The 18,734-nt window shown below is 44.4% G+C and overlaps 3 non-coding genes and 1 pseudogene across 3 annotated transcripts; 2 read left to right on the top strand and 2 right to left on the bottom strand.

The window, feature by feature from the left end:
* Positions 1–3,008: 3,008 nt before the first annotated feature.
* Positions 3,009–3,081, top strand: TRNAV-AAC. Its single transcript has one exon. It is a non-coding gene; the product is annotated as a tRNA-Val (tRNA).
* A 5,788-nt stretch (positions 3,082–8,869) lies between these two features.
* On the bottom strand, positions 8,870–8,943 carry TRNAN-GUU. The gene has a single exon. It is a non-coding gene; the product is annotated as a tRNA-Asn (tRNA).
* Positions 8,944–12,095: 3,152 nt separating this feature from the next.
* LOC114900168 lies at positions 12,096–12,250 on the top strand (annotated as a pseudogene).
* Positions 12,251–12,611: 361 nt separating this feature from the next.
* Positions 12,612–12,683, bottom strand: TRNAH-GUG. Its single transcript has one exon. It is a non-coding gene; the product is annotated as a tRNA-His (tRNA).
* Positions 12,684–18,734: the final 6,051 nt, after the last annotated feature.

The raw sequence follows: 18,734 nt of genomic DNA on the forward strand, positions 1-18,734 counted from the left end.
AACTTTCCAGTGTCTGAGTTACCTCAGCTACCTCATCTGTAAAATGGGGCGGGGGGGTGGGATGAGGAAACCTAAAGCTGAGCCTCTCGGGAGCCGCAATTTCCTCCGCTGAGAGAGCACTGGTGGTTCCAGGTTCATTCTTTAGTTTACAAGGTTGGTGACTAGGATAGTGGTGGCAGGACCTGAGCTTTTCATGGACATAGGTTTGAACCCACACATAGGTGATTTTTTTCCATAGTGTAGCGGTTATCACATTCGCCTCATACGCGGGTGGAAACATATTTCTTTTCCCTGACATTTATATTCCCATTCAACAAACTAAAAAGGGGGGCAGAAGGTGTGTGGCAGCGGGCGGACCTGCATTTTCCTTGGCCCAAGATACTTGGGAGGAGTTTCGTTACTACCTGAAAGCCTAATCTGCACTAGGAACCAGCCCTCCTTTCTCTGCTTAGTCATATTGTAGACCAAGCCACAGCCAGTTAATCCAAGGAGGGCGCAGGACAAGATGGACTTCGGGGTAATCCCCTCACCTCCTCCTCTGGCGCCTAAATCTCCGAAACACGCTGACACGTATTATGTCTCTGAAAACCAAGTAGTAGTACATCCCTGTGAAGCACACTTGGCTTTCCCTCACCCCAGCACATGTGAGGAACAATTTGATTTGCGTGACAAAACAAAAGAGAACGAATTCAACTCTGCACCGGGGGCTCAAGCCAAAGGCCCAAAGATGAAGAATGTCAGACTCTGCGAACTGAGCTGGCCGCGGAGGAAACGGAGCCGGTAAACGTGCCATTATCAGGAGACCCTCCAGCATCAGGTCACAGATCAGGAAGTAGATGGATCCGCTCATCCCCCGCTGAGAACCAAGTCTGCCCCTGACTCATAAGGAATCTGAGGTTCAGAAAGAGAGCATGACCTCTCCCCAGACCTGGATTCCGGGTCTTCCCCTCACTACCTGCGGCGCCTGCCGTTCTCCCGCCTTAGATGACGCCAACTCCAGGTCCTAAGGCTTCGACCAAGAGTTGTCTCTCACGCAGCGTTTTCCTCAGACCCCACATGCAGTTAGTTAGGACTTCGTGTTTGCTTCTCAGTCCAGGTGGACTTTGGCCTACACAGTCCCTCCTTTTCACGACTCTGGACTTGGGCAAACGACTCTCATGATAAAGGCGGGGAAATCAGTGTAACGCTCGGCTCTCTCACCCTGAACTTCGGATGGGGGTGGGTGGGCGACCCTTGCGTTTTTTCCTGGGCTGCGTCCCTCTTCCGGGCCCGTCCTCGAGGCCAGGGCCGGGGCCGGGTGCCCTCAGCGTGCTCCTCTCGCCGGCTCTGGAGCCCCGCGCCTTCCCTTGCGGCTGCAGGGAGGCTCCAGGGGCCACCTGATCGGGTTTGCGGGCCCCAGCAGCGCGGGTGTGTGTTTGTGGTGCCTCGGGGGCCCGCTGTCCCTTCTCCCCTGTCGGGGAAAGGACGACCGCCCCCTCGTCCTGTCCACGTGGGACGGCAGCGCGCCGGACGCGACCGAAAGACCGAATCCGTTCCTCTGGCTGCGCGTGGGAGGTGAAAACTGGAACCTGGAGGGGAGGGAAAAGGGGGAAAACCTCATGAAATGTCCTGATCTAAAGCTATTTTCAAGTCCGCCTCTTTGGGGACTCAGCCCTCCAGCGCTGGCGAGGATGCTGCAGTCCGGTCGCACCCTCGACGGCACTTGGAGTCGACGCGCAACAAGGCAGAGCCCCGCGGCTTGGGGGTCAATGCGCACGCTGCCCGCGCCTTCCTCGGGGTCGCAGCACTTGAACCTCACGTGTGAAGGAAACGCGGTGACCGCCACAACGAGAAAGAAGGAAAACAACGACTGGAGAAAGTGGCACAAGCTTCCACAAACTTGTAAAGCTTTACTTTTAAAGGAAACCAGACAGAGAGACACAGACACACAGACAGACAACGTTGCATTAAAGTCTTTCAGCAAAAAGAAAGTTGTCGGCCTGCTGGCCGTGTGCTGTGAGGTGAACACGAAACCCCCTCCAGACACCGGCTTTCTGGCAAAACCGCCTTTACCTCTTTGTCTTCCTAGGTTAAAATTCGCTCTCCATGACCTGTTGAACTGGAAAATTATAAAAGGCAAATAAAAGATGTTTCAGACATTGTAAAAGGTAAAACAAAACTGCTGCTCAAGAAGAATGTCACGTATGACGAGGGAGGAATGAACAGTCGTGAGATCGGCGTGGACCGCGCCTGCGTCCTCCGCGGCTTTCTGCTGGGCTTGGTCTTCAAACGAAGTCAATACAGGCCGGGAAGCGCAGCTCGGCCTGCGTTGATGCTTGATGTTTTTCCAACAGCCAAATGACCTGAGACGTCAGCCTTTGCTACGGTTCCTGCTAAACGTGAAAGTGTGATTAAAGTACTGGACTTCAACTAGACGACTAGAATAAGCCACAGCGGCAGGAACCTGAGGAAGCCCCTTTGCTGGGAGACGCCGGAGAAGGGCTGCTACGAAAGGGCTTTCGAGGAAGGAGCAGAGGGGAGGGAGGGGAGGGAGGGGAGGGAGGGGAGGGCGGGTCCTATGGTTCCCGGGTGGATTCGAAGCATCGATCATTTCCGAGAGCCCAGAGCACTGACCGCCTGCGCCGTGAAAACGGCCACCGAGGCGCGGGTCCGCAGCCTTGGAGGGGTGGTGTCCACGCTGCTGGGATGCGAGGTCGCCTGGGGCTCAGGCTCACCTAACCCCCGGCTCCTGGGGCTTCCGGGAGCTGGAGAGTCCGTGCGGGCGACCCCTGCACTCGGTGCATAGCTGTGTGTTGGATGCGGGATCGGCAAGTGAAGCTCTGGGGGCCCCAGGGACCTCGCTTCGGGAGAGGCGAGGAACCCTAAACGAGGGCCTCTCGGGAGCTGCAGTCTCCTTACCTGAGGGCACGCCTGTGCTCCCAGGGTCTTTTGCTTTCGAAAATATTTGTGGCCAGTCGTGGCAAGAGATACAGTTCTTGGATGTGTCATGAGGAGTCTGAGATAGAGCTGTTTCCGTAGTGTAGTGGTTATCACATTCGCCTAACACGCGAAAGGTCCCTGGTTCGAAACCAGGCGGAAACACATGGATTCTTTTCTGAAACTTAAACATTCACGTTTAAACATCAAAAAACGGGGCGAGTGGGGTGGATTGAGGTAGCGCGTGCAGCTGTATTTTTATCTCCCCGAAATACAGGAGGAGTTCCTTTATTGCCCGAAAGCCTACTCAGCACTAGCAGCCATCCCTCCTTTGTCTGCTCTGTGTCGCTTTGAAGACAAGGCCACAGACAGATCAAGAAGGGCACAGGACAAAGCCAAGTGTTAAGGTTGTCTTTACATTCGGAAATCCCCTCACCTTCTCATGTGGCGCCTAAATCTCCTCTACACGCTGACACGTATTTTGTCTCTGGAAACAAGAAGTTTATCCCTGTGACGCTCACTTGCTTACCCCACCTCAGCACGCTTGCGGAACATGTTGATTTGTGTGACAGAACAAAAGAGACCGACCCAACTCGGCACCGGGTGCTCGACCCAAAGACACGTAGACGAATTTCAGGCTCCAGAATTGCAGCTGGTAGGGGCACGTAAAGGAGTCCTTACACGTGCCATTATCAGGAGAGCCCCTGTAGTGAGCTCAGAGATCAGGAAGTAGACGGAATCGCTCATCAGCCTCTGAGAGCCAAGTCAGCACCTGACACATAAGGAAACCGAGGTTCAGAAAGAGAGCATGACCTTGGCTCTGCCGCACACAGCGCTAAAGCTAGACCAGGATGGAACCCAGCCACTTACCTTGCGGCCTGGCCTCAGAGCCCAAAGCGTCACCCAGAACAGTAGAGGTGAAAGGTGATGAGCAGCGGCGCAAGGGCTGGGAGCATTTCACAGCTGCCTTCAGCCCTGGGCCACTGGGAATCACCTCCTTTCCTGCTCTAGGCATCTCAGGAATTTAATTTTTACTTTCACAGTTTCCACCTGAAGACACTAAGTTGGACGTTTTGCGTGGCTCCCTGGTGGTCTAATAGTTAGGATTCGGTGCTTTCACCGCCATGACCTGGGTTCAGTCCCTGGTCAGGGAAGTGTCCTTTCGCTGGCATCCTGATTTTGTAGTTATGTATTCATTCCACTGTGTCACTTCCCAAAGTGGGGCTCTGATAGAGCCTCTATACTTTAAGGATTCCAGTGGATAGCATCCAAGGTGCTTTTTACTGAACTTTCTTTCTGAAATGTAACTCCGAAGAAAAACCAAAAAGTTTAGCTTTACTGTATCATAGAGATAAATTAGTATGTACCTAGTGTGCTAGGTACAAGAAAAAAAATTCAAGTTGATAGTAAGGATAAATCTCGAATACTTTTAACACTCTAGAGAATTCTAATAATTAACATATGATTGTACAGAAAATGTTATATTTCTAGAGATGACTCCTTGTATGCATCACAACAGTTTAATAATTTCAGTCTAAAAACTACTTTATGTTGTTTTACAAATATTACAATAATATGGAACATATGGGTAGCATAGTACTCTAGTTTCACAAGTCCTGGATTTATTTTTTTTTCCTGGATTTGTTTTCTCTTCAAAATTCTAATAACATTGAACTGCCTAAATTTTTATACTGGTTTTACTTGTTTAACAAGAAATTTTTAATCCAATAAATATTTAAGTTTATGAAATTTAAAATCATGTTTTCCAGTAAATTAAATATACCATATAATATATTTTGAATGGAGATTTACTATTATAATTCTAGAAATCAGAGTAACTTAATTATTCCACTTACAATTTGGGGTATCATTTACTGTATGATTCCAACATGCATTTCTCTATTATGTGTCAGCTCAACTTTTGATTTTAAGGTCTATTTTTATCTTTAAGTTCTTTGATTGATATTAAATTAATTGATGTGTGGTCTTTGCCTGTATAATTTATAATTGAGACAGAAATGAGAAACACTGTTCTACTATGATGCTGCCTCGTATTTTTATAGATTAGAGAATGACCATATGTGAACAGGTTGAGAGGAGGCTCAGGTAACGTTTATGGGAGGTTGGTGACTGTGGCCATCAATGTAATTGCAAGAATTGTAGAACACGTGGAATATCTGCTCCAGGAAGTAGGGAGCTGTCACTGAAAGCCTCCTGTTTTCCTAAAGTGCTTGTTTATTTAATAAAACAATGTTTCTGGTTCTAGGTTACCTACCTCTAGGCCTGAAGTCATCCATCTTACTGTTCTTCATTATGCTTCTCTTGTCTCTATCACTTCTAGAGCCCCTAGGCCAAGGTGGGCAGATAAGCCTGGGAAAAACTGCCAGGAACCAATTATGCTCCCGCTGCACTGCCTTTTTCGATGCTTCCAGATGTGGGCTCCACAGAGCAGAGACCTTGAGTTGGCTCATGATGCAGCATCTCTCTCCCCCTCCCCCCATAGCAAGGCCTGGCATCTAGTAAGTGCCTAATAAGTGCTCAGTGATTGAAGGCAATCTAGTGCAATGTCCTGGAGAGCTGAAAAGGAGAAGAAAGTAGGTATGTTGGTGGAGGCCTAGAGTATGAGGGACAGAGAAAGACAGACAAAGACACACACTAAGAGAGTAGAGAGAATGTCCAAGAACTAGATTTAGTGTGTAAAAGCCTCATGAGATTCAACAGAAGAACCCAGGGAAGGTCAACCAGTAACTCTTGGCATCCAGGTCTGCACAAGATGGATTGTCAGGTGCAGAATCCTGTTTGTCACGGTGATTTGTCTCAAATTGGATAATTTTTGCAGAAACAGCCAAACACTGTCAAGGAATCATATAGAGACAGTCATTAGCATGCTAACACAGCCTTGAATAAGAGGGTGACCAATCATTAGATGTGTGCATCCAAGATGGCAAAAATATATTCATGAAGAAAAGGGAAGAAGAATAAATGTCTGAGACCAGTGTTTTTTCCCCCTCCTATCCATAAACTGTTTAGTATGAAGCAATTGGAAGTCATTCTGGTCAGTCTTCTCTGCACCTGAATAAGTAGGTCACCACCAAAAATAATTACAATTATTGGAAGACTTTCTAAACATTTTGCAAGTTTAGCTGCTGAACATGTGCAATAAGGTATCTCTGAGTAATGTCCACATTGGACTTTTGTTGTACCTCGGGCTTAGTTGAATCAGGAGGGCGCCACTCCCCTTGTTAGAGTATCATATAGATGTATACAAAGTTTGTTGTGATGGCAAGAATATGAAGAAAAAAGCTCTTTCATGGAGCTGAAAAAATGGGAATACAAATTGGCACACCTGCTACTGAAATCAAACTAGGAACACGTAAGGAGATGCCTTCAGCCTCTGACAAAGGTGGAATGACAAAAACCAGATTTACCCTCCTGCCTGAAATTTCACCCTCCCCTTCTTGCCTGCCCCCAAAGGGGAAAAAAGGCAAATACATAATGTCAGTTTTCTAGACACAGAAAATCGGGCAACAGAGGACAGCAATCTCTGAGAGATGAGAAACAAGCTGAGTCCCGCCATTGGCCCACATTAATGCTTTCAGAGAGTTTCCAGGTTGGGCATGAGGAGGGCTATCTGAGACCAGCTCCTTAGATTGTGGAGATGAAGCTGAGTGTTGGTGGAGGGCAAAGGAACTAGAGTTCACAGAACAAAGGTCCAGTGATGAGAGAGAGAGAGAGAGAGAGAATCCAAGAATATGAAAGTCTCCCTCAAGTACTAAGCAGAGTTGTGATAAGAGCATGCTTGTGAAGAAATGCCTGAGACCAAGAAAAGAAATTTTTGAATAGATCATGGAACAGTGCCAGTGTTCACACAGGACAGGCAATTGTACTCACCACCACCAGCCAGACTAGACTACTCATATAATTCATGAGCCTTTGGGAAGAACACTCAGCCCTAGAATAATCAGCCCTAGACTGATCTACCTAAAAAATCATAAAGCAAGATCCAAAGAGATCAAACCATTTACAAGTCACCTAACTGTACTCCAAAACAAAACTCAAGATAATTCATAGGAATACCAAAATAGTTAGTATCCAGAAGGGAAATTTTGACAATGTCCAGCATCCAAGCAAAAAAAATGCAGGGCATGCAAAGAGCCAGGAAAATATGATGCGAAAGGAAGAATGTAATCAATCAAAATTGCACCAGAACTGAAACGATGTAAAAATCAGCAGAGAGGAGTTTAAACAGTTATCATGACTACGTTACATATGTCCAAAGAGTTCATTAGAAGTGTGGAACATACAAAAATGGCAAAAAGCAAACTTTAGAGATGAAAACTATAACATCTGTGAATCAACAACAGATTAGACATTGCAGGAAAAAAGATTAGGGAACACAAAGCCTTGAACAACTGAAAATATCCAAAATGAAACTCCAGTTAAATTTTTTTTTTTTTTTTTTTTTTACTGAACATAGCATAATTAAATCGTAGAGTAACTTTAAACGGCCTAAAATAGGAGTGTTTGGAGTCTCTGAAAATACCAGGAGAAATGTTTTGAAGAAACAATTTTGAAGAAACATGACAGAAAATATTCCAATCATAATGAAAATTATAAACCTGCCAGTCCAGGGAGCCAAATGAACCCTGAGCACAAGGAACATAAAGAAAACCATACCTAGTCACATTATAATTAAACTGCTCAAATCCATTGAAAAAGAAAATAAAATTCCCCAGTGCAGCCAGAGAGAAAAGACACAGTACATACAGAAAACAAAAAGATTATGTCACATTTCTCATCAAAAGCAGTGGAAGTGAGAAGACAGTGAAGCAACATTTTTAAAGGACTGAGGGAAAAATAAAGTCAAGGTGGAATTCTATGCCTCCTCCCCCCCCCCAAAAAAAAACTCTTTGAAAAATGAAGGTGAATGACAACATTTACAGACATACAAATGCTGAAAGACTTCATCACCAGCAAATCCATAATGCAAGAAATGTTAAAGGAGTCCTCCAAGAAGAAGAGAGTTCACATCAGATGGAATTCTGGATGTACACAGAGGAATGAAGTCCTACTCTATAGCACAGGGACCTATATTCAATATCCTGGGATAAACCATAATAGAAAAGAATATGAAAAAGCATATATATATATTTGTATATATACATATATATGTATATATATATAAACTGAATCACTTTACTGTACAGCAGAAATTAACACAACATTGTAAATCAACCACACTTCAATAAAAAAAATTTAAATAAAAAAAGCAAAGGAATGAAAGGACAAGAGACATAGTATCTGCATGGGAAAATATATGATTTTTTATTATCAATTAAATCTCTTTAAAAACATGGGAGAGTTTAAGGAAAAGTAATAACCTTGGATTTGTGGTTCATAACATATGCTAAGTAAAATGCATGACAACAAAAGCTTGAAGGCAGGCTGTGGTAAGTTACAGATGTCTGCTCTAAAGCCTAAAGCAATCAATGAAATAACAAGAGAAAGAGTTATAACTAGTAAGCCAACAAAGGCGAGAAAATGGAATTATATGCAAAACCATGTATAAGCTATGATAGAATAATTGCTCTTCCAAGATTCTACCCTATAGCCATGTGTACAAGAATGATGACTGTAGCATTACTTGTAATAGGAAAAGCATAGTACCAAATTAATTGCAAAAGTATATGGAAAGGGTTAAATAAAGACTAGTACAAACAGTGTAAGAAACTTCATTGGTAAAAGGAGTTTACAGGGTAAAGATGATGAGTCTACTCTTTCGTGAATGCCGGGATTCCCAGTGCTTTCCTCCAGAGATCGTCTCTGAGGCTCAGTGATTATCTGGACTTAGGTCCTCCTGTGTCAGGGGGCAGGAGCCTAGTAGTGGAACACGGGAGAGGATGCGCAGACTAGAAACCTTGGTACATCCTTTACATTCTAAAAGGGTGACACGCGTCCCTGGGTGGGCTCGAACCACCAACCTTTCGGTTAACAGCCGAACGCGCTAACCGATTGCGCCACAGAGACACGACGAGTCCCTTGTCCTCAGGCTCACAGAGAGCAAGCATGCCTACCAAGCTAGGCGGAGCCTCTCGCCTTTCCCAGGACAGCGGCGCCGGCTCCAAGCCTCGGACAACCAGAGAGGTGGAGTCCACGCAGCGTGTTTGTCCCATGGGGAAGCCGTGCGTTGGGCGATTCCGAAGGCTGAAGGGCAGCCGAGCGTCCCCACTGCGCATTGCTCCACACCCGCCGATGCCAGCGCCCCGGAGAGGGCCGGGGCCTGAGCCGAGTGGGGCCCAAGGGAAGCGGAACGCCCGGTGGGCTCTGTGACGGCTCCCGGCTTGCTCCGCCTTCACCCGACCATCTGCCCCGCAGGTTTAGTAGGTGTGCTCGGTATGGCAGCAGCGGGAAAGAGATCAGGTCCAAAGAGAAAAGGTGAAAAGCAGCGAAAGCAAGCAGAGGCATGGATGAGACAGCGAGACCTCCCAGGAAGCCTGTGAGGAGATTCGGGCCAGATTCTGAGATGAGAGTTGTTTTTATTAAGTAGCAGAATGGGGAGGGAGAATCGGAGAAGAGCATGAAAGAGAGAAAAGCACGAACATCTGTAGGTATCTAAGAATAAAACAGCAAAAGCAGTGTGAATATATTTATGTCAAGAAAGTCACCTGCAGGCCTGTGGTGCATTGTGATTGTATAGTGGATAACACTGCATAGTGGCTGCAGCAACCTCAGTTCAAATCCAAGCTATAGCAAGGTAGTGTCTATGACCTGTCTTTCCATTTGCTTTTTTTTTTTAATTGACTATAGTCGATTTACACTGTTGTGTTCATTTCAGGTGTACAGCAAAGTGATTCAGTTATACATACATATCTATTTTTTTCATATTCTTTTTCCTTATAGGTTATTCCAAAATATGGAGTATAGGTCCCTGTGTTATACAGTAGGTCCTTGTTGGTTATCTATTTTATATATAGCACTGTGTATATCCCAAACTCCTATTTATCCCTCCCCCCCTTTCCCCTTTGGTAACCGTAAGTTTGTTTTCTACCTCTGTGGGTCCACCTCTGTTTTTTATATAAGTTCATTTGTATCGTTTTTGTTTTGTTTTGTTTAGATTCCACATATAAGCGATATCATATGATGTTTGTCTTTGTCTGGCTTACTTCACTTAGTATGATAATCCCTAGGTCATCTATGCTGCTACAAATGGCAATATCTCCTTTTTTATGGCTGAATAATATTCCATCCATTTGCTTTTAATGCCAGCACCAGCTATGCCCCTTAGCAGTGGTTGGAGAGCAGAGTTTGGCACTGGCCGCAGAGCACGATGTGGTGAGGAGTAAATCCCACAGTGCACAAACCCGCGGGCGTCAGTCAAAGTGAAACCTAGGATGGTTCCTTGTCTCACTGTTGAGCAGAACATATCCCCAAAGTTGAAATACCGCCTCTTAAGGAAACTTGTCTATAGCTTGCACTAACGAAATGACATGGTGATTGCCCTCTTTTCCGGTAAAGATATTTCAAATATCAGTGGGATTTTTTACACTAAAGGAGAACGAGTTTTTAGTGAGTTTACAATAAAATGCAAACTAGTTGTCATGGTCTACACCAACCTGCCTTCATCCACCATCCACTGATTTTTATGGGAACAGTAAATCATTGAACTATAGTTCACATAGTGTAAAAAGCACAAATCTTTAGGGCATAGGCACAGTTTGTTGAAATTTGGCAAATGTAATCGCCACCCAGATCAAGTTATAGAAAATTGCCATCATCCTAAAAATGTCACTTGAGCCCCTTTCTAGGCAATTCCTACACTAGATCACTTAGTTAATTACTATTCTGAAGTTTATTGCAATAGATTACTATTGCCTCCTCTTGAAATTCAGATGAATGAATGTTAAGTTTTGGTAACTGACTTTTGTTTCATGCAACATTTTGTTCATTAAACATATTCATATTATGTATATCACTTATTAATTTTGGTATTATTGGAGTAATTTTGGTGGGGGGGTTGGTGTTAATTAGTGTTCTTGATGAATATTCTTAGTATTTTGATGAATATTCCATATCAATCTTTTTGTATACTTGTGCATTCATAGAAGTGTTGCAACTGCTGGGTCATGGAGTAGGTACAAGATGAACTTTATTAGAAAGTGCCAACAGTATTTTAGAATGATTTCAAACCAGCTATACTACAGATGCAATTGCTCCACACTTGTGTCAGCATTTGGAGCACGAATTCTTTTAAGTTACAGCCATGCTGGAGGGTGTGTAATGATACCTCCTTATAGTGTTAATGCTTATTTCCCTGATGAGTAAAAATGTCAATAATATTTTCTTATAACTTTTGGTCATTAAAATATCTACCTTTGTGATCCAGGAAGATCCCAGCTTAGCCTCCCCAGAAAAAGGAAACAGGGTGGTGTGGTCGGTCGCTGCCGTGCAGATGGATCCTCCAAAGCTTCTCTCAGAGACAGAGACCCAGGCTCGAGGTGTTCCGAGTAGCAACAGGTTCAGATCCAATGACTGGCCCAGCATCAGCGGACATGCTGGGCCTCCCAGGGCTTTGCCATCTCCATGTACTCGTCAGTTGAGGGAGGGGGGAATATATTTTTTAAATATTCTCTTTCAATCCATTCATTCACATTCATTTCCCTGAGTAATTTGAGTTTCCAATTCATCTCACTACCACAAGGGAAAGCTGTTATCTGCGACATAAGCAGAAGGTAGGTGTAAAAATCAACACCAGAATATCAATAGGATGGTGATCTAGGTAAATGCCCCAACTTCTCCAGCTGCAGTTGTTTTGAATCCCTGTGGTCTCTACCAGGCAATGGGCACGTTTTCCCTTCTCCCTTGGACACTCACTCAGAAGACCTGTTAGGATAAATGTTATGTCCACTGTAAGGCAAGAGGAGGGGGAGCAGGGCGGACCAAGCCAGCAGAGACAACAGTAGATGAGACAGCACAGTGGCTGTGGGTGTCTGTGATTCTGGAGCCGCTGCCGAAAGGTGGTCAGTCTGGTGGGCGGGTGCGTGTGTTCTGCGTGGGGGGGGGGGGGGCGGGGGGGATTGGGAGATCTTCGCTAGAATTTCTTTGTGGAGAGTGGTTCGGTTCAGGTGGAGGGGAGAATGATGACCCTGAGTGAAAGATGGTGGCCTGTGGGGTATGTACTTAGAGTTACCTGGCAGGAGAAGTACCATGATCTTGAAGGTGCTTTCTCCAGGGCAAAGTCTTGTCCATTGCCTTCATGACGTGCTGACCTCTGTGATTCCCCTACTAGTGAGAAACTCGACTTCAGAATCTCTGCTTGATAATACCTAGATAGTAAAAAGTATATATTCATTTACGTGAATTTGAAGAAAGAACAAGCTTAACCTGAGGGGTGGACATCAGAATAGTTTCAAGTAGCAGCAGATGGATAGGCATTACCTGGAAAGTGTGTCAAAGGGCTTCATCCATGTATCAAAGTGTTTCATCCATACTTGGTTGGTAAAAATTTTCTATGTCGTAATCCTCGTGATAATTTCACATCAAATAGCTGTCTGTTAATGATTTGTGCGTTTCGTTCTGTTAATACACCTAAATAATTTCCTTTTTGGATAAAAATTAGCTGCCACATGTCTGAGAACCCAGTGTAGACCACTACCGGGTGTAAGAAAAGGGAAAGCAGACGCCAGGTGTAAGGGTAATGCCGTGACTCGGATTTGAACCGAGGTTGCTGCGGCCACAACGCAGAGTACTAACCACTATACGATCACGGCGCGCCATATTCCAAATGACAACAACTACCCTTGGTGTATGTCATGTGACATAAAAGGATTCCAGTCACTGCGCCGCTTTATTCTTGGAAATTGCAGGTATTCCTATTCTCTCTCTCATGCCCGAGCACCGGTTTCCCCTCTTTTCCTTTCAATTCTGATATAGGATGATAGAACAAAAGAAAACCAAAAACCAATTCTCATCTCCCTAAATCCGGCACGTGCTTTCTGGGAAGTCTCGTTGTCCTCGTCCCCACCTCGCCGGCTTCTTTCTCGCCTCTTGCGTTTGCCCCTTTGGACCAACTCTCCCCACCCCCTGGTTCAGGCTCCCGCCCCACCGATCGCGGCCGAGCGGAGGGAGGGCAGCGCTCCCCGCGCAGAAGATCGGGTGAAGGCGGAGCAAAGAACAGAAAGAACCATTACGAGCCCATCGGGCACTCAGCTTCCCTTGGGCCCCACTCGGCTCAGGCCCGGGGGCGTCTCCGGGGCGCTGGCATCTGCGGCGGGGACGCTCGGCTGCCCTTCTGCCTTCGGAATCGCCCGACGCACGGCTTTCCCACGAGACGAACGCGCTGCGTGGACTCCACCTCTCCTGTTGTCCGAGGCTTTGGAGCCGGCGCCGCAGTCCTGGGAAAGGCGAGAGGCTCCGCCCAGCGCGGAAGGAGTGATTGTTCATCCCGGGGGGAAGCGGGGAAAATAATGTTCCTTTGTCTCTGTGGCGCAATGGCTTAGCATGTCGCGGTTAATCGAAAGGCTACTCCTTTTTAGGAAATACTCAAAGGCATTGTGGTTTTTTCCTACACTGAGCATACTTTCCCGAAAAGGCTCCGCCACTAGGACCCTCCTGTATGTGTCTGGTGCATAAGAGGAGAGCCTAAGTCAAGAGCGTCGAAGAAGAGATTGCCAGGATAAGTCCCTGGGAGTCCAGAATTTCCTGAAAGAGTGCAACTAGCAACTGTATCTCTTCACATTTCTCTTCTGCCTGTCTTTATTGCTATTGTTGTCATGCATTTCACTTTGCATACGTTATAAACCCCACAATACATCATTATTTTAAAAAATCTGTCCCACGTTTCTAAAGAGATTTAAATAAGAAAAAATCTTATATTTTTCCCATGCTGATACCATTTCTGTTTTCCTTCATCCCTTTGTGCACATCCAGATTTCCGTCTGGTGTCCGTGTTGTTCTTCCTGGAGGACTCCTTTAACATTTCTTGTGATGTGGGTCTGCTGGTGATGAAGTCTTTCAGCATTTGTATGTCTGTAAATGTCATTATTCACCTTCATTTTGGAAAGACTTTGGGGGGGGAGTCATAAAATTCCACCTTGCCTTTTTTGCCTTCAGTCCTTTAAAGAGGTTATTCCACTGTCTTCTCACTTTCATTGCTTCTGATGAGAAATCTGACATTTATTTTTGTTTCTGTATGTACCCTATCTTTTTCCTCTGGTCCCTTTGGGGATTTTATTCTTTTTCAATGGATTTGAGCAATTTAATTATGATGTGACTAGATATAGTTTTTTCATGTTTCTTGTGCTCATTCATTTTGTTCATTTGGCTCATTGGATCGGTGGGTTTATAATCTTTACTCTGATTGGAATTTTCTGATATTGTTTCTTCAAAGATTGTTTCTTCTCCCTATGTATTTTCAGGGACATCAGTCACGCGTGTATCAAGTCTTTTAATGTTGCCCTACCACTCAATGACACTATGTTCATTAAAAACATTTTTTTTGACAGTGAGTTTCATTTTGGATCTTGTCAGTTGTTCATGGCTTTGTGTTCCCTAATCTTTTTTTTTTTCCTGCAATGTCTAATCTGCTGTTCAACCTGGTGAATTTATTGTCTTAGATGTTATAGTTTTCAACTCTAAAGTTTAATTTTGGCCATGTTCCATATTTCTAGTTAACTTTTTGGACATATGTAACAGTCATGATAACTGTTTGACGTCCTCTCTGCTGATTTTTACATCATGTCAGTTGTGGTTCAGTTTTGATTGATTGATTAGTCTCCTCCTTATGCATCATATTTTCCTGCCTCTTTGCATGCCTGGCATTCTTTGACTGGATACCAGACATTGTCAAAGTTTCCCTTCTTGGGCACTGGCTATTTTGGTATTCCTATAAAACTTCTTGAGTTTTGTTCTGGGGTACAGTTAAGTGACTTGTAAACAGTTTGATCCCTTTGGATCTTGCTTTGATGATTTTTTAGGTAGGTCAGTCCAGGGCTGATTATTCCCACCACTGAAACAAGAGTTTCCTGGGTGTTCTTCCCAATAGCCCATGAATTATGTGTAGTCCAGTGTGGCTGGGGGGAGCAAGTACAATTGCCTGTCCTGAGTAAGCACCAGGCATTGTTCCATGATCTTTTTAAAAGTTTCTTTCCTTAGCCTCAGGCAGTTTCTTCATAAGTATACACTGCTCATTACTCTGCTGAGTACTTGAGGGAGACCCTTTCATATCCCTGCATTCTCTCTCTCCCTCTCTCTCTTATCACTGGATCTTTGTCCCGTGAACTCTAGCTGCCTTGCTCTTCACCAACACTCAGCTTCATCCCCACAGTCCAAGGAATAGACCTCAGATCCCCCTCCTGGGGCCCAGCCTGGAAACTCTCTGAAAGCAGTAAGCTGGGCCAATGGCAGGACTCATCTTGTTTGTGTCTCATCTCTCAGGGGTTGCTGTCCTTTGCTGCCTGATTTCCAGTGTCTTGAAAACCAGTATTTCATGTCTTTTGTCCATTTTTTTCCCTTTAGGGGTGGGGAAAAGGGGGAGAGTGAGATTTAGGCAGGAGGGTAAATCTGATTTCTGTCACTCCACCTTTGTCAGAAGCTGAAGGCATCTCTTTATGTTCTTATTTTTACTGCAATAGGTGGGCTAATTTATATTCCAGTGTATGTTTCCAACTCAGGGAAAGAGCCTTTTTCTTCATAGTCTTGCCATCACAACAAACTTTCTGTACATCTACCTGTTACTCTAACAAGGGGAGTGGTGCCCTACTGACTCAACCAAGTGGGAGGTACAATAGAAGGACAATGTGGGCATTACCCAGAGATACCATATTGCATATGTTCAGCAGCTATATTCTCAAGATGTTTGGAAAGTCTTCCAATAATTGTAATTGTTTTCAGTGGTGACCTACTTAATTGAATCCAGAGAAGACCAGCCAGAATGACTATGGATTGCTTCCTGTCAAGCAGCTTATCAGTTAGAGAGGAAAAACACAAACAAAAAAACAAAAACACCGGTCCCAGACATTTATTCCTCTTCTTTATAAGTTTCTTTATAAGTTTTTCTTTTATAAGTTTTCTTTATAAGTTTCATTTTTGCTTTGGTTGGATGCACACGATCTAATGACTGGTCTCCCTCCTATACCAGGGTGCATTTGCATGCCCATGACTGTCTTTATCTGATTTCTTGACAGTATGTGGCTATTTCTGCAAAAATTATCCCATTTGAGACAGATTGTTGCAACGTACAGAATTCTGCACCCAATAATGCCTCTTGTGCAAACCTGGATCCTTAAAGTTATTGGTTCAACTTCCATTGATTCCTCTGTTGAATCTCATGAGCAAACAAGAGCTCTTTGGTTTTCACATACAAAATCTAGGATGTTTCTAGGTTCTAGGATATTTCCCTGTCTCTCTCTTTGAGTGTTTGCCTAGTTGTCTCTCTCTGTCCCTTATACTCTAGGCAGCTGTGGATCTTACCCACTTTCTTCTCCTCCTCTTCAGCTTTCCAGGACCTTGCATTAGGATGCCTTCAATCAGCAAGCACTTATTAGGTGCTTACGGTACCAGACCCTTCTCCAGGAGAGATGCTGCATCAGGAGCAAACTCAAGGTCCCTGCCCCTACTGCATCCATATCTGGATGACTCCACATCTGGAGTCATCCAAAATAAGAATCACAGCGGGACCAAACCCCGTCATGTTTTTCCCAGGCTTATCCACCTTCCAGAGCCTAAGGGCACCAGCAGTGAGTGAAACAAGAGATGCATAGCACAGGGGAAAATGGGTGACTTCAGATCTAGAAGGCAAGTAACCAAGAATCAGGATTTTTAAAAAAATAAACAAGGACCTCAGGTAAACAACAGGTCCTTACTTCCTGGCTTAGACAGTCCATGTGTTTTACACTTCTTCAAGTGACATGATGGCTACATTCACCAACATCTCCTAAAGTTTCCCACACATCTTAATCTTTTAACCTATGGCCACTCTATAATCTATAAAAATATGAGGCAGCATATTAAAACAGTGTTTTGTTATTTCTACCTTAATTAGAAATTCTCCAGGCAAAGATTACACATTAATTAACCCGATTTAGTATCAGTCAAAGAACTTAAAGATAATGATAGATCTTAAAATCGCAAATTGAGCTGAATTGTAACATGGAAATGCAAGTTGGAATCACATATTAGATGATACCTAAAAACATTTACCCCAAAATTGTAAGTGGAATAATTAAGTCACTATGATTTCTAGAATTATAAGAGTTAATCTTCATTTAAAAGATATTATATGAGGGGCTTCCCTGGTGGTGCAGTGGTTGAGAGTCCGCCTGCCGATGCAGGGGACACGGGTTCGTGCCCCGGTCCAGGAAGATCCCACATGCCGCAGAGCGACTAGGCCCATGAGCCATCGCCCCAGAGCCTGTGCTCCGCAACGGGAGAGGCCACAACAGTGAGAGGCCCGCGTACCAAAAAAAAAAGATATTATATTGTATATTTAATATACTGGAACATAATTTTTTTAAACTTTTATTGGAGTATAGTTGACTTACAATGTTGTGTTAGTTTCAGGTGTACAGCAAAATGAATCAGTTATACATATACATATATCCACTCTTTATTAGATTCTCTCCCCATATATGTCATTACACAGTATTGAGTAGAGTGGAACACATAATTTAAAATTTTGAAAACATAAATATTTATTGGAATTAAAGTTTGCTTAAGGAATACTAAAACCAATACAGGAAATTTAGGGAGTTCACTTTCATCAGGATTTTGAATAGAAACTAAATCCAAGACTTATACAAACTAGAATACTGTGCCACCCATATTTTCCACATTGTTAGAAAATCTGGAAGACAACATAAAGTAGATTTTAGACCAAAATTATTAAACCACTCTGATGCATACAAGCAGTTCTCTCTGGAAGTATGATAGGACATAAATATTTTCTATGCAATTATACATCAATTATTAGAATTTTCTAGAGTGTTAAAAGTATTCGAGATTCATCCTAATTATCAACCTGAATTTGTTTTCTTGTACCTAGCGTGGAGAGCACTAATTTATCTAAAGCGAAACCTTTTTTCTTTTCCTGAGGTACATTTCAGCAAAACAGAAAGTTCGAGGAAAAAAAAAAACCCATGGTTACTATCCACTGCGATCCTGGAAATAGAAGTTGGATCACTACCTCACTTTGGAGGGAGGCACAATGGAATATGTACAGTAAACCGAGACGCCTCTGAGCTTGGATTCAGACTGGACCTGGGACTGGGTCAAGGCCAGGACAAGACACGATTAAGCATTATTATCATAGGGCAGACAACCACCTGACAGTGCCCATGCAGGCAATTTTGGAAAGCTCTAGAGAATACTCCCCTCCCTTTGACTCATTTCCCATCTGGTCTTCTCATCCTCCCACCACAGGGAAGGATTTTTCACCTTTGTGTTATGTCAGAAAACTTTACGTTCCCTGCAGGGCACCGAGAGCAAGGCAAGAGCCAAAGGGGCAGCTGCACTTCCCTGAAGGGCCTTTCCCGAGGTAGGCGGTTCCAGCGCTCAGGCTGACCCAAGACCCCACTGCCCGCCAAGGCAACCGGCAGGAGTCCGGAGGGCAGCCGGTCCGGGGTGATTCCCACTAGCACAGGGCGTTCCTGCCCTGCACTTGGGGGAGAGCCGAATAAAACACGACCTAAAACTTCTCTACAGCCTGAAGAGAACAGATTCCAGGTTCCTGAAGGGCAAGGGGGCGTCCCCGCGAGGACAAAGGCTTCCCCTGGTCTTGGAGGACAAGTCCCACAGAAGCTGGCTTTGAGAGACACGCCAAACGA

This window comes from Monodon monoceros, unplaced genomic scaffold (genome assembly GCF_005190385.1).
Source record: "Monodon monoceros isolate NGI ecotype Baffin Bay Population unplaced genomic scaffold, NGI_Narwhal_1 Super_Scaffold_18, whole genome shotgun sequence".
Lineage (NCBI taxonomy): Eukaryota > Metazoa > Chordata > Mammalia > Artiodactyla > Monodontidae > Monodon > Monodon monoceros.